Below are 12192 nucleotides of genomic sequence, written 5' to 3' on the forward strand. Positions count from 1 at the left end.
TTCTTGTTTGTATACATCACAACAACAGTCCACTCAAGTTAATTTTTATTGTCTGGTAAAGACGCTACAATAACAGAGTGAAAACTACAACAATCAGATGACCCCTGTGAGCAAGCACTTGACATCAGTGGGAACAAAAAACTCCCTTTTAAAAGGAAGAAACCTCCTGTATGGCCAAGCTCCAGGAGGGGAAGCCAACTGCAGTGACCAGTTAGGGGTGACCTAACCAAACAGGACAGAAAACACTCAGGAGTTAAAGCAAGTTATCTATTAATTGTGACGGTTGGTGGTTCAATTCTTTGGAAGCATACTCAAGTACAAGTGTGCTCCATAATGCTTTTATCAGAGACTGAATGTTATATAGACCAGACCATTTACGTTGGAAAAGGATGCTTAAAGAATATTCTGGTGAGTTGGACATTGATGCTCAGAGTGTTTGTTATCTAGATAGGCAAACATATACTGCTTTCCTCATTCTTTTATCCTTCTGCCTACAGGAAAGGACCAAATAGTGCTTTTTTTCCATCTCTCAAATCCAGAATGCCTATTACTAGTTTAAAATGTGGCATTTAAAACTCTCCCCTTTAAAGCCCTCCCCTTGAGAACTCTGGGATTTGACAGGTAGCCCATCACTCAAATTAAAAAGTCCAATTTGAATACATAAAGAGGAGTGATTCAGACCTCTGGAGAGAATCTGACCTGGATATCACAGACACCTGGTCTTTGTTCTGTACGGGAGTGACCTCTAATGTTCAAACATGTTCTTTTTTTCATGTATTTTCCTTCACCTGTAGGCCCCTCTGATCCCTCTGCTCCTCCTCCCCCCCCCCCATTTATCTGCCTCCAAAAGAGTTTCTTTCCCACTCCTCTTTGTCTCCCCATCCTTTAATATGCCTCTTACATATTATGTAGATTCCCTGCTGTAGCTCTTGTCACAGTAGGCAGAGCACAGCAGTGCTTAGACAAGCTACTGGGTGCACAAACTCACGTAGAGAGTAGACGCCACCTCCCATTGCCTGCAGCCCCCTCTGTCTGGCTATGTGTTCAAATATCTAAGGGCATCAGATTACCATGTTGGAATTGCGCTTGTTGTGAAAAATCACTCTTCCTCTCTTTTTCTCTTTTATTTTCTTCTTCTCTCTCTCCTTTATTTTGCGCCTCGAGGCTACTCAGGCAATTCAATCACCCCGACCGCTCTCAACACAAACACTCGGCCGTCCTCTAAGATGCCTCGACACAGAATAAACGACAGTCACATTGGCTTGGGCCCCACACTGCCGACTCTCAGCTGGAGATTAAACTGTGATAAGACTCCTCTCTTTCTCCAGAGAGAAAGAGAGAGCAAGGGAGGAACAAAGGAAGAAAAGATAAGACAAAAAGCAACAAGTGGAAATAAGGGCGTAGAAAGGGGAGAAGTGTAGAAAGGGAGAGAAGGAAAAAGATAGTTGACTTTGGTTTTCTCGAAGGATGGCAGTTAATACTGCCAGGCTGAAATCTCACTCATTTTGTCTTTATGAAGCTCCAATAAGTGACGACCAGCAGGGGAAATAAGATGATGGAGCAGAATCAGAGTAGCAGACAGAGTCATGTCTGTCCTGGCTGCTTCCTCTCTGTCAAAGCTGAATTAAATGCAGTGCTAAATTGTGGCTGCGTGGGCACACTTCTGAATGTGCCGGTGCACAAGCGAAGAGTAGCCAAAGTCAGCTTGAATAATCTAATGTGACCACTCGTCGCCATGGTATCTATTGCTGACTTCCATCCTCAGAAGCAGCAGGTCTATTATGGCTCTGTCACACAGAATAAAAATAGGATGGCAAATTCCTTGTGACTAGGAAAAAAGTGTGGTTGCCCAGTGACTGCATTGAATTTGTGTCGCATTTTGCCACCAACTGCAAGTAGTTGCGGTGACCAAATGGCTGCCATACACAGAAGCTGAGTGTGCAACACCCTCAACCCATTGACGACTGCTTCCGATTGCAAGCTTGGTGACTACGAGGAACCTATGTCCAAGCGATCGTGGTCTGACTTTGATTTATGCTCTCAGACAGACGAGTGAAGATTTGCAAATAACTGACGTCAAATTTATGGTGCAATCAATCTGAAGTGCAACTTGTCTGCGATGTGTTTTTGCAATAGGGGACTTGACTCAGCTGGTTGCCAACTACTTGTATTTTGGTTATGTTTCTATATAAAAACAAAGGCTGCTGAGCGCCTGTGTTATTTTGCTGTTAAATCATTGTCCTGCAGCACCCCAGCTAGGGGTGTCCAAATTCATAGGCTGCATCCTCCTGAGGACCCGGCTTTCGCGGTCTACGTGGACTGGGTCCTCTGAAGGCCGGGTAGGCTGGAATTGTTTGGACGGTGTAGCCTTCAGTTTTGCGTCACCAGCTGTCTCGTCGTCTCGCCGTCTGCTCTTTGCTATCTAAAATATAACAGGATACTGGCATAAATTGTCGATCATCTCACACTTCTGTTTAATCAGTTTTCCGTTTGATGTTTATTCAGCTGTGTGAAAACTATAACTTTAAACACAGCCAAACCGATTTACTCAGGAACAAATAAAACACTGAAAAAAGCCAAGCAATACCATTGCTATATATATATATATATATGTAGCAAAAGACCGCGGGGGGTTTGAAAACGATGTGCGGGCAGTTCGCTGTTCTCGCCCCAGCTTGCTATTGAGCTGGTGGATAACAGATGTCTCCGATCACTAGCACTTTTGCAAATATGTGATGTCTTGATAAACTGAGCAGATATTTGAAATTTACACAGTTACATTCTCGTTTGAAAATATCTTAAAAGTTTATTTTGTGACCCAGAAAAAGTAATAAGAGTAATATTATAACTAAGTAGTTGCCGCCATTGTTGGAAACTGAAATTGGCTGGGCAGCGCTATGAATTCTGGGATAATGTGGGCCACGAAGGATACACCTGACCCATCCTTCAAATCTGGGGAAAACATTTGTGGGCTGCATTTAAAGGAGTCTACAAATTTGGACACGTTTTAAGTCACTTTGAAGATGGTAACTGACTGGGAATGGCCAGAGATCTGGTCCCCATCTTCAATGCAACCATTTCAAAGACATCATGATCCCGTTTATTCCATGCAGCTGCACTAAGTTTGGTCTTGCTGCAGTCTCCAGCTGTTGTTTTCGCTGGTATGACTAACATTTAGTGATAGGGAACTGGTGGATTTTTTTTAATTTCCCATGTGTTTTGAATAAAGATTCAGAAGGCTGCAATCTGAATGAGCTCTCACTGTTACACCTTTCCACATTAACTTTTGAGTGATTAAAGTTAGAAGATAATACACAAATTCCTCTTTTGCAGCATACCTTTTTAGACAGTAAATGTGGGACTTACATTTCACTTCAGTCCTGATTTGTAAAATATTTTTGTCTTCAGTGCTAATTAGCACTGTTAGCTTTATATTGAGCCAACCTACTATTTCAAACCTGCTAAATATGAACATTTAATTATAACTTCTTACTGTATCTTAGCATAATGACATTAGCATTTGGCTAAAGGTATTGCTTGATAGAGATGCTAGCATGGCTAGTCCTCGATGAATAGCAATAATATTAGCAACATGCATACATGAAGCACATATTTTTACATTCAGTGAAACATACAATTCTCTAAAAAATAATTAGTTCTGGTATTGATGGGAAATAAATGTATTTTAATTATAGTACATTATACATTTCTAAGTTTCCTTCAGTAAAAAACATCTACTGTAATTGCTAATTCTGCTTTCTTTACCTGGCTTCTGTGTAGGTGTTAGCATGTTAGCACCACATTACCCAAAGCAAAAACTAGTTCCATTTTCACACTAATGTAAAACTTCACACTGAGGAAATTCTTTTTCTTATTAAAGCAGATGGAAAAATGTAACATGCAAGTGCAATTTTACCAAAGGACTGTCTACCAGCTGTACCGGTTACTATCTGAAAAGTTATTTTCTGAGACTGAACTCATGTAAAATCGACTTTCATTGCACCAAGCCAGATCAATGAATTCCAGAATAGCACCGGGGAGTTCCTATAATACTAGAGGTCTGATTGTAAGTGCTTCTCTGGCAAGCGGCAGATGACAGACCACCAGAGCCAATGAAAAGCAAATGTGGCATTAGGGATTCAGCTTGTAGTTCAGCTCAGGCTATTTTCACCAGTTCTAACCCCCTGCCTGCTTTGCTCCTTGCCATCCCTGCAGGAGCTCTCTTCACCTTTCCTCTCAGTAGCCGCCGAGCTATCCTCATACTTTCATCTCTTTTTGTCTCAGCAGGATGGACGGATGCTTGGGAAGGCTGACAGAAGAGAACAAACCTGACTAGACGAACGAGTCATCTCAGCCCCCCCACCCGCCTCTTCTCTCTCACTTGCCTCTTCATACCCTTCTGTCACTCTTCTGCTTCCCCTGTCATCCTTTTATCTCTTCCGACCTCTCATCTACCCCCTTCCTTTCTTTCCATCTCTCTTCTTCCAGCTCCAGCTTTCTCTTTCTGTATCACTTATGGCTTGGCTGCAGGCAGTGCTGCAGTATTGGAAGCAGCATGGGGCTTGAGGAGTCATCTGGTACTAAGCAGAGCTAAGCCCAGCTTCCGAAAAGCATCTTAGCACTTTGGTCTGGAAAGGTTTACAAAGAAAGTCAGATGATAGAGTAGGGAAGCTGAGCACTTGGCCTCAGACACCTTGAGTCAAAGGGAAGACAACTGTGCTAACTTTGCTCTAAAATATTTCTAGAATTAAGTTGGACTATAAAATAATTTGGCACAGTGTACAAAGTACACATTGGTTCAAGCTCTAAGCTCTTTGAAGTTTAAGAGCCAATCCAAGCCAATTGATGCTTCACCTTTTAACACAATTAGTATTTTTTGACAAAATTTTCTGTAATTGCCAAACTTGCTACTAAACTGTGGCTTTTCTTTAAACCTAACCAAAAAGTGACAGGAGCCTCAGATAAATGAGATGTCAATGCTGATAACGCTGGCCTGAGTTTTCTAAATGGAAGTTACAAGAATTTTATTTCATTTTTGATGAAATGTTCTTCTTTTCAGTGAGTAGTTTCTATAGCTGCGGTTACAATTTTTATTCATGAAAATTCATGAAGGTCAACCACATGGTCAGTCTCTCAACAACTCCGACTATGTACACACTGTTAGGTACGCATGTTCAGGTGGTTGTTGAGGCAGATATCTAATCAGTCAATCACATGGAAGTGACTCAGTGCGTTTAGGTATGTAGACATGGCCAAGACAACCTGCTGAAGTTCAAACCAAGCATCAGAATGAAAGGTGATTATTTCCGCAACTGCTAATCTACTGAAGACATAAACCCCTTTCACCCTCTGTTGCTTTACTGTTGACTGAGATGCTCATATACCTAAATGTTCATGATGTGGTCAAGTTGTGCATTGGCCCTTGCTTGGTGGAATTTAGCTGTATGGGCTAGTAGTTTTATGATATTACCTGGGTAATAGAGATGCGAGTGTCGCATGTCTAAACAGCTGACAACAAGAAATTGTGACAATATTGGAAAATTCAATTCAGTTCAATTTAATTACAGCACTGAAACTGAAACTTTGAATTCTTTGTGGAAACAAACAAGTAATGCACTTCATCACTGTACTTTATCAGGAAATACACTAGTTCGGTCTTTAGTAAAATTTTTATCATTAGAGAAAAAATTACCAATAATCATCCCACAGATGTAATATTATCTACAGCTACTCTTAGTACCATTGATGTTAAGTTAGACTCTTTTTCTCTAATAGATCTTTCTGAGTTAACTTCAATAATTACTTCCTCCAAACCATCAACGTGTCTTTTAGACCCCATTCCTACAAAACTGCTCAAAGAAGTCCTGCCATTAATTAATTCTTCGATCTTAAATATGATCAACCTATCTCTAATGATCGGCTATGTACCACAGGCCTTCAAGCTAGCTGTAGTTAAACCTTTACTCAAAAAGCCATCTCTAGACCTAGCAGTCTTAGCTAATTATAGGCCAATCTCCAACCTTCCTTTCATATCAAAAATCCTTGAAAGAGTAGTTGTCAAACAGCTAACAGATCATCTGCAGAGGAATGGTTTATTTGAAGAGTTTCGGTCAGGTTTCAGAGCTCATCACAGCACAGAAACAGCTTTAGTGAAGGTTACAAATGATCTTCTTATGGCCTCTGACAGTGGACTCATCTCTGTGCTTGTCCTGCTAGACCTTAGTGCAGCATTCGATACTGTCGACCATAATATCCTATTAGAGCGATTAGAACATGCTGTAGGTATTACAGGTACTGCACTGCAGTGGTTTGTATCATATCTATCTAATAGACTCCAGTTTGTGCATGTAAATGGAGAGTCCTCTTCACACACTGAGGTTAATTATGGAGTTCCACAGGGTTCAGTGCTAGGACCAATTCTGTTTACATTATACATGCTTCTCTTAGGCAGTATCATTAGAAGACATAGCATACATTTTCACTGCTCTGCAGATGACACCCAGCTCTATCTGTCCATGAAGCCAGATAACACACACCAATTAGTTAAACTGCAGGAATGTCTTAAAGACATAAAGACCTGGATGGCCGCTAACTTTCTGCTTCTTAATTCAGATAAAACTGAGGTTATTGTACTCGGCCCTGAAAAGCCTAGAAATATGGTATCTAACCAGATTCTTACTCTGGATGGCATTACCTTGGCCTCCAGTAACACTGTGAGGAACCTTGGAGTCATTTTTGACCAGAATATGTCCTTCAATGCACATATTAAACAAATATGTAAGACTGCATTCTTCCATTTGCGCAACATCTCTAAAGTTAGAAATATCCTGTCTCAGAGTGACGCTGAAAAACTAGTTCATGCATTTATTACTTCCAGGCTGGACTACTGTAATTCATTATTATCAGGATGTCCAAAAAACTCACTGAAAAGCCTTCAACTAATCCAAAATGCTGCAGCAAGAGTACTGACAGGGACTAGAAAGAGAGAGCATATTTCTCCTGTTTTGGCTTCCCTTCATTGGCTTCCTGTTAAATCCAGAATTGAATTCAAAATCCTGCTCCTCACATACAAGGTCTTAAATAATCAGGCCCCATCTTATCTTAATGACATTGTAGTGCCATATCACCCTCTCGCTCTGCAGGCCTACTTGTTGTTCCTAGAGTATTTAAAAGTAGAATGGGAGGCAGAGCCTTCAGTTTTCAGGCCCCTCTTCTGTGGAACCAGCTTCCAGTTTGGATTCAGGAGACAGACACTATCTCTACTTTCAAGATTAGGCTTAAAACGTTCCTTTTTGCTAAAGCATATAGTTAGGGCTGGACCTCCCTTAGTTATGCTGCAATAGACATAGGCTGCCAGGGGATTCCCATGATGCATTGAGTTTTTCCTTTCCAGTCACCTTTCTCTCTCACTATGTATTAACAGACCTCTCTGCATTGAATCATATCTGTTATTAACCTCTGTCTCTCTTCCACAGCATGTCTTTTATCCTGTCTTCCTTCTCTCACCCCAACCGGTCGCAGCAGATGGCCGCCCCTCTCTGAGCCTGGTTCTGCTGGAGGTTTCTTCCTGTTAAAAGGGAGTTTTTCCTTCTCACTGTTGCCAAAGTGCTTGCTCATAGGGGGTCATATGATTGTTGGGTTTTTCTCTGTATCTATGAAGCGCCTTGAGGCGACTTATGTTGTGATTTGGCGCTATATAAATAAAATTGAATTGAATTGAATTGAATTGAATTTAGTAAATAGTAAAAAATCTTTAATCTTTTTTCTTTTCTTTTTGCCTTATTTTCTTTACTTTTATAGACATTTCACTACTCATTTATCAAACAGACTTCGTTAAAGCTAAAGACCCTAACAAGGTCTGTCTTTTATGATTGTTTTATTTTGTACTTTTTCTTAAAGCTATTTTGTGTTGTTTGAAACTCATGGTCTTTTTCAAGGCTGTAAATTATAACACAGATGAATTGCATTAAATTATACACTGAGCTGTGGCTTTGACTACTGAATAGTTTAATCTATCTCCTCTCATCCTCTCATATATTCATGGTGCATGCTTATAATAAAGGACTAAATTGAACTAACTTAAATTTGGAGTTGAGAAATGGAAAGTATGGAAAGCAAACAAACTGCAAATTGAAGTCCTGTCTTTGTTTTAGCTCAAATGCTGTAGTCCCAAATGCTTGCATTAATATGTAACAGTGGAAACTTCCACTGTGCACCGTATTCTTTCAAGTTTCTGTCGAGATCGTCTTGCCTGAGGATAATGCTCCCTGAGATACAGAAGGTGACACCAATATTTTCTTTCACCTCAAACGTATTTCATCAAAAACGTTTGAGGCCGTGGCTGGTGAGAATTGACTCAAGCAGCTGCAAAGTTTTATGTACCACTGTAGTCAACATAACTGGATTTACAGGCTATAGGGCCACTGAATAGTCCCAATATCATTAAGACTTCTGTGCTTCTTCACTATTAGAATACAGTTTAAGAGGCAGGCGAAAATCAGGCGTTATTTTGATGTCACTTTAAATACTTCAGCGTGCTATTGTTAGACAGCACCTTTACCTGCTGTACAATTAAAGGACATTCGAAGCAGTACGACACTGTTTGTAGCCTTTAGCTCCTTTCTTCTATTTTTAATATTTAATCTTAAATGTTCCACCTCCACCCCTGAAATATGTCAGGCAATTTGTCAAAGTTGTTATTGTCACTCCCCAGTCTCTCCTGTGCCAAGCTTAGTTTATCACTGTAGGGAGTGGCAAGGTCGGGTCTTCGCTGCCAAAGATAATTTTTGTTAAATTAATGTAATAATCTCATCATGTGGGAGACAACTGAGTGAACCTTGAATTAGGTGCCAGATATGAAACGCCTGCAATGATCGGAGGATGGATTTATTCAAATGGTAATGCATAATTGATATAATGGATACTGGTTAGATAATGTGTAATCTGTGTAGCTTAAATCAGCTTTACAATCAGAGCAGGTGTTAAAAAAATGGTTAATTATTCATCTGGATAAAAATTAAATGCAAATTTTTTAAAATGTATAAATTTACAGTTTGTGTTTTGAGCTTCTAGGGTATTAAAAATAACTAATAAGATACAATAATAATAAAATAAAAAAATAAAATAAACAAAGTCACTGACATCTATCAGTGTGGAAAGGGCTACAAAGTCAAAACTAGAGCCATTATCCACAACTAGAGAAAACTTGAAACGTGGTGAACCTTCCCAGGAGTGGTCGGCCTACCAAACTTACTCCAAGAGCATTGACAACTCATCCAGGAAGTCACAAAAGAACCCAGAACATCATTTAAATAACTGCTGGCCTAACTTGGCTCATTTAAGGTCAGAGTTCATGATTCAACAGTAAGACAGAAACTGGGAAAAATAGCATCTAGTTACAAGGAGAAAACCACTGCTGACCAAAAAGAGCAGGAAGGCTCATCTCACATTTGCCAAAAAAAGGGGGGAAATGTTCCAATTTCATCAGGACAAAACTAACAAAGCATTTCATGAATAGAACATCATACGAACAAGCAAATATTGTGGCGGTAGGGTGATGATCTGGGGCTGCTTGATGTTTCAAGACCTGGAGGATTGGATGGAACCATGTATTCTGCTCTCTACCAGAAAATCTGAAGGAGAATTTCCAGCCATCAATTCATGCCCTGAAGCTCAAGTGCACTTGAGTTATGCAGCAGGACACTGATCCTAAACACACCAGCAAGAACAATAAACAAAACTAAAGGGGGATTTTAGATTGGCTGATTCCAGACTTAAATCTGATTGAGATTCTTTGGCATGACCTTAATTTGATCTTCAAAACCCCCGTAATTTGTCTGAATTAAAACATTTTTGCAAAGAATAGTGGGTCAAAATTCCTCCAGAGTGATGTGAAAGACTCAGTGCAAGTTATTGCAAATGTGTGATTGCAGTTCTTGATGACAAGGGCAGGAAAACCACTAGGGGGCAATTACTTTTTCACATAGGTGTATGTAGACTTAGGTGACCTTTTCCCCTTAATAAATCGTTTAAAAAACCTGTATTTTGTATTTACTTATATCATTGTTGTCTGACATTACAGTTTTTCTCAAATGCTAAAACACATTTCACAAACGTTTCCACCATGTTCTCCAATGTCCAAACACAACACCCTTTTCTAAAGCTACATAAACACAACCACACCTTCCCACTGCAAAACTCAAACTTTCACACCAAAAGAGCAGCTCGAAGCTTTCAAAAATGTAAACACTATACACATCATTACACACTACAGCAAAACAATTGAAAACACAATGCTCAATTTGTGAGAAGGTTCTTTGTTTCATAACTGCCAATGCATATTTTAGAAACTATACAGTAACGGATCGTCGTAGATCCCTGCAGAGGATTAGGCATTTAGATTTGTGAGTTTCATATGAGTAGTATAAATCTATAGAAAATCCTGCATGTACGTACACTACTGTAACACAACTCAATGCAAAAACAGAATCTATTGCACACAACAGTAATCTTGAAAACATGAACAGGGTGTGAAGTTTTTTTATTTACGTTATTCACACACACACACACACCACAATCACTGTGCGGCATCATGTCGCTGAGCTGTTGCTCGCATCTCGTCAGTAATGATGGTGCGAGGTTGTCTTGCTCTCCCTCCTGGACCTTCTCCTCTCCCATGTTGGCCTTCTCCTCTTCCTCGTTGGTCGCTCCTCTTCCTCCTCTCATTTGAACTCCTCTTCCTCATTGGCCTGCTCCTCTTCTTCCAGGGCCAGCTCTTCTCCCTCCTCTGCATCAAATTCCTCTTCCCCTGACTCTGCCTTCATCCATTGTGTTTGTTTGGAACCTTCAGCATACTGTGCACTCTGAACTTGCTTTTACATGTGGGTACAGCATTAGCAACAAGTGTCTTCAATTTTGAGTCATTGTGTGTAGTGAATGACGCCAGGTGTGTTCCCTGTGTTCAAAGATTGGTGACTGTGGCAAGCATTTTGCATCACATGGGCTTTCATTTGAGAATATGAGCAGAGTTGTTTTGCAACATGTGTTTTAGCAGGGAAAAATGTGTTTAGATTTATGAGTACAGAGGGTTGTGTTTTGTGAATTGTGTCTTCATGTGACATGTGTTTATGGCACTGGAATATGGTGGCTACATTTAGTAAATGTGTTTAGACTACTGGTCATTTGGGTTACAGGATTGGCTTTTGTGTTTTAACATTTGAGAAAAACTGTAAAAATTTGTTCGATGATCTGAAGCATTTAAAAGTGCAGAATATGAAACAAACTAAGAAATCAGGAATCAGGTTAATCATATATTTCTGTGCTTGTGATGGACAAATCATGAGATTAAGGGTCATCTGTAGCATTACACTCTGGTCTTATTTGCTCATGTGAACACAGCAAATAGCTGCACTTGTACTGAAACTGTACAGGTGCTTAGGATGTCCAGTTGTATGTGTCTCCTCTGTTAAACAGTAAGTGAACTGCCATGTTTAGGCTTTTCTCTAAAGTGTTGAGACGTAGAGATCCAGGATATGGTAACAAAGATTATTTCTATATTTGTGTATATTTGGACTTTTCCAATAAACTATAGTAATGCCGTGTGAAAATAGGATTGTATTTTTGGAATGTGAAATGATTCCTATTTCTCATTTTCTGGATTTAACAGTAGAAAAAGTGCACACTTAATTCATCAAATTAATGACGGTTGAATTCCATTTAGTTCATTTCATCTAAGATGCTGGTATTGTGCATATTGGCTCAGTGTCATGGCCTACTTTGATAGCAAATGTTAATGCTGTTTAGTAACAGCTGCGCTTTTCCAGCTATGACAAGTCAATCAGTCTGCTGTGAAAAATTATAGGTTTATGCATTATGCAGTATGATTGCACATTACAGTTGTTTTAATCAAGTTAGTGATTTTAAACGTGTGGCTTGTCAGATTTTCTTTTTTTTTTTTATTTCTATGAGGAAAAGTCTATAGATTATTTAGGCCTTCATCTCATCAAGATTTAATCAGGGATGAATGGGTGTTTATATTATTATTATTATATTATAGTTATTATTTAAAATAGTTGTTACAAGAACGTTTCAAATAATAAGCAAGAATATGGCTTTTTATGTACTATGGGTGAGGCAAAAAAAAAATCCATATTTTGTGCAGCAATACTATATTCATATGGGGACATCAACTAT

This window comes from Maylandia zebra, linkage group LG20, assembly GCF_041146795.1.
Source record: "Maylandia zebra isolate NMK-2024a linkage group LG20, Mzebra_GT3a, whole genome shotgun sequence".
Lineage (NCBI taxonomy): Eukaryota > Metazoa > Chordata > Actinopteri > Cichliformes > Cichlidae > Maylandia > Maylandia zebra.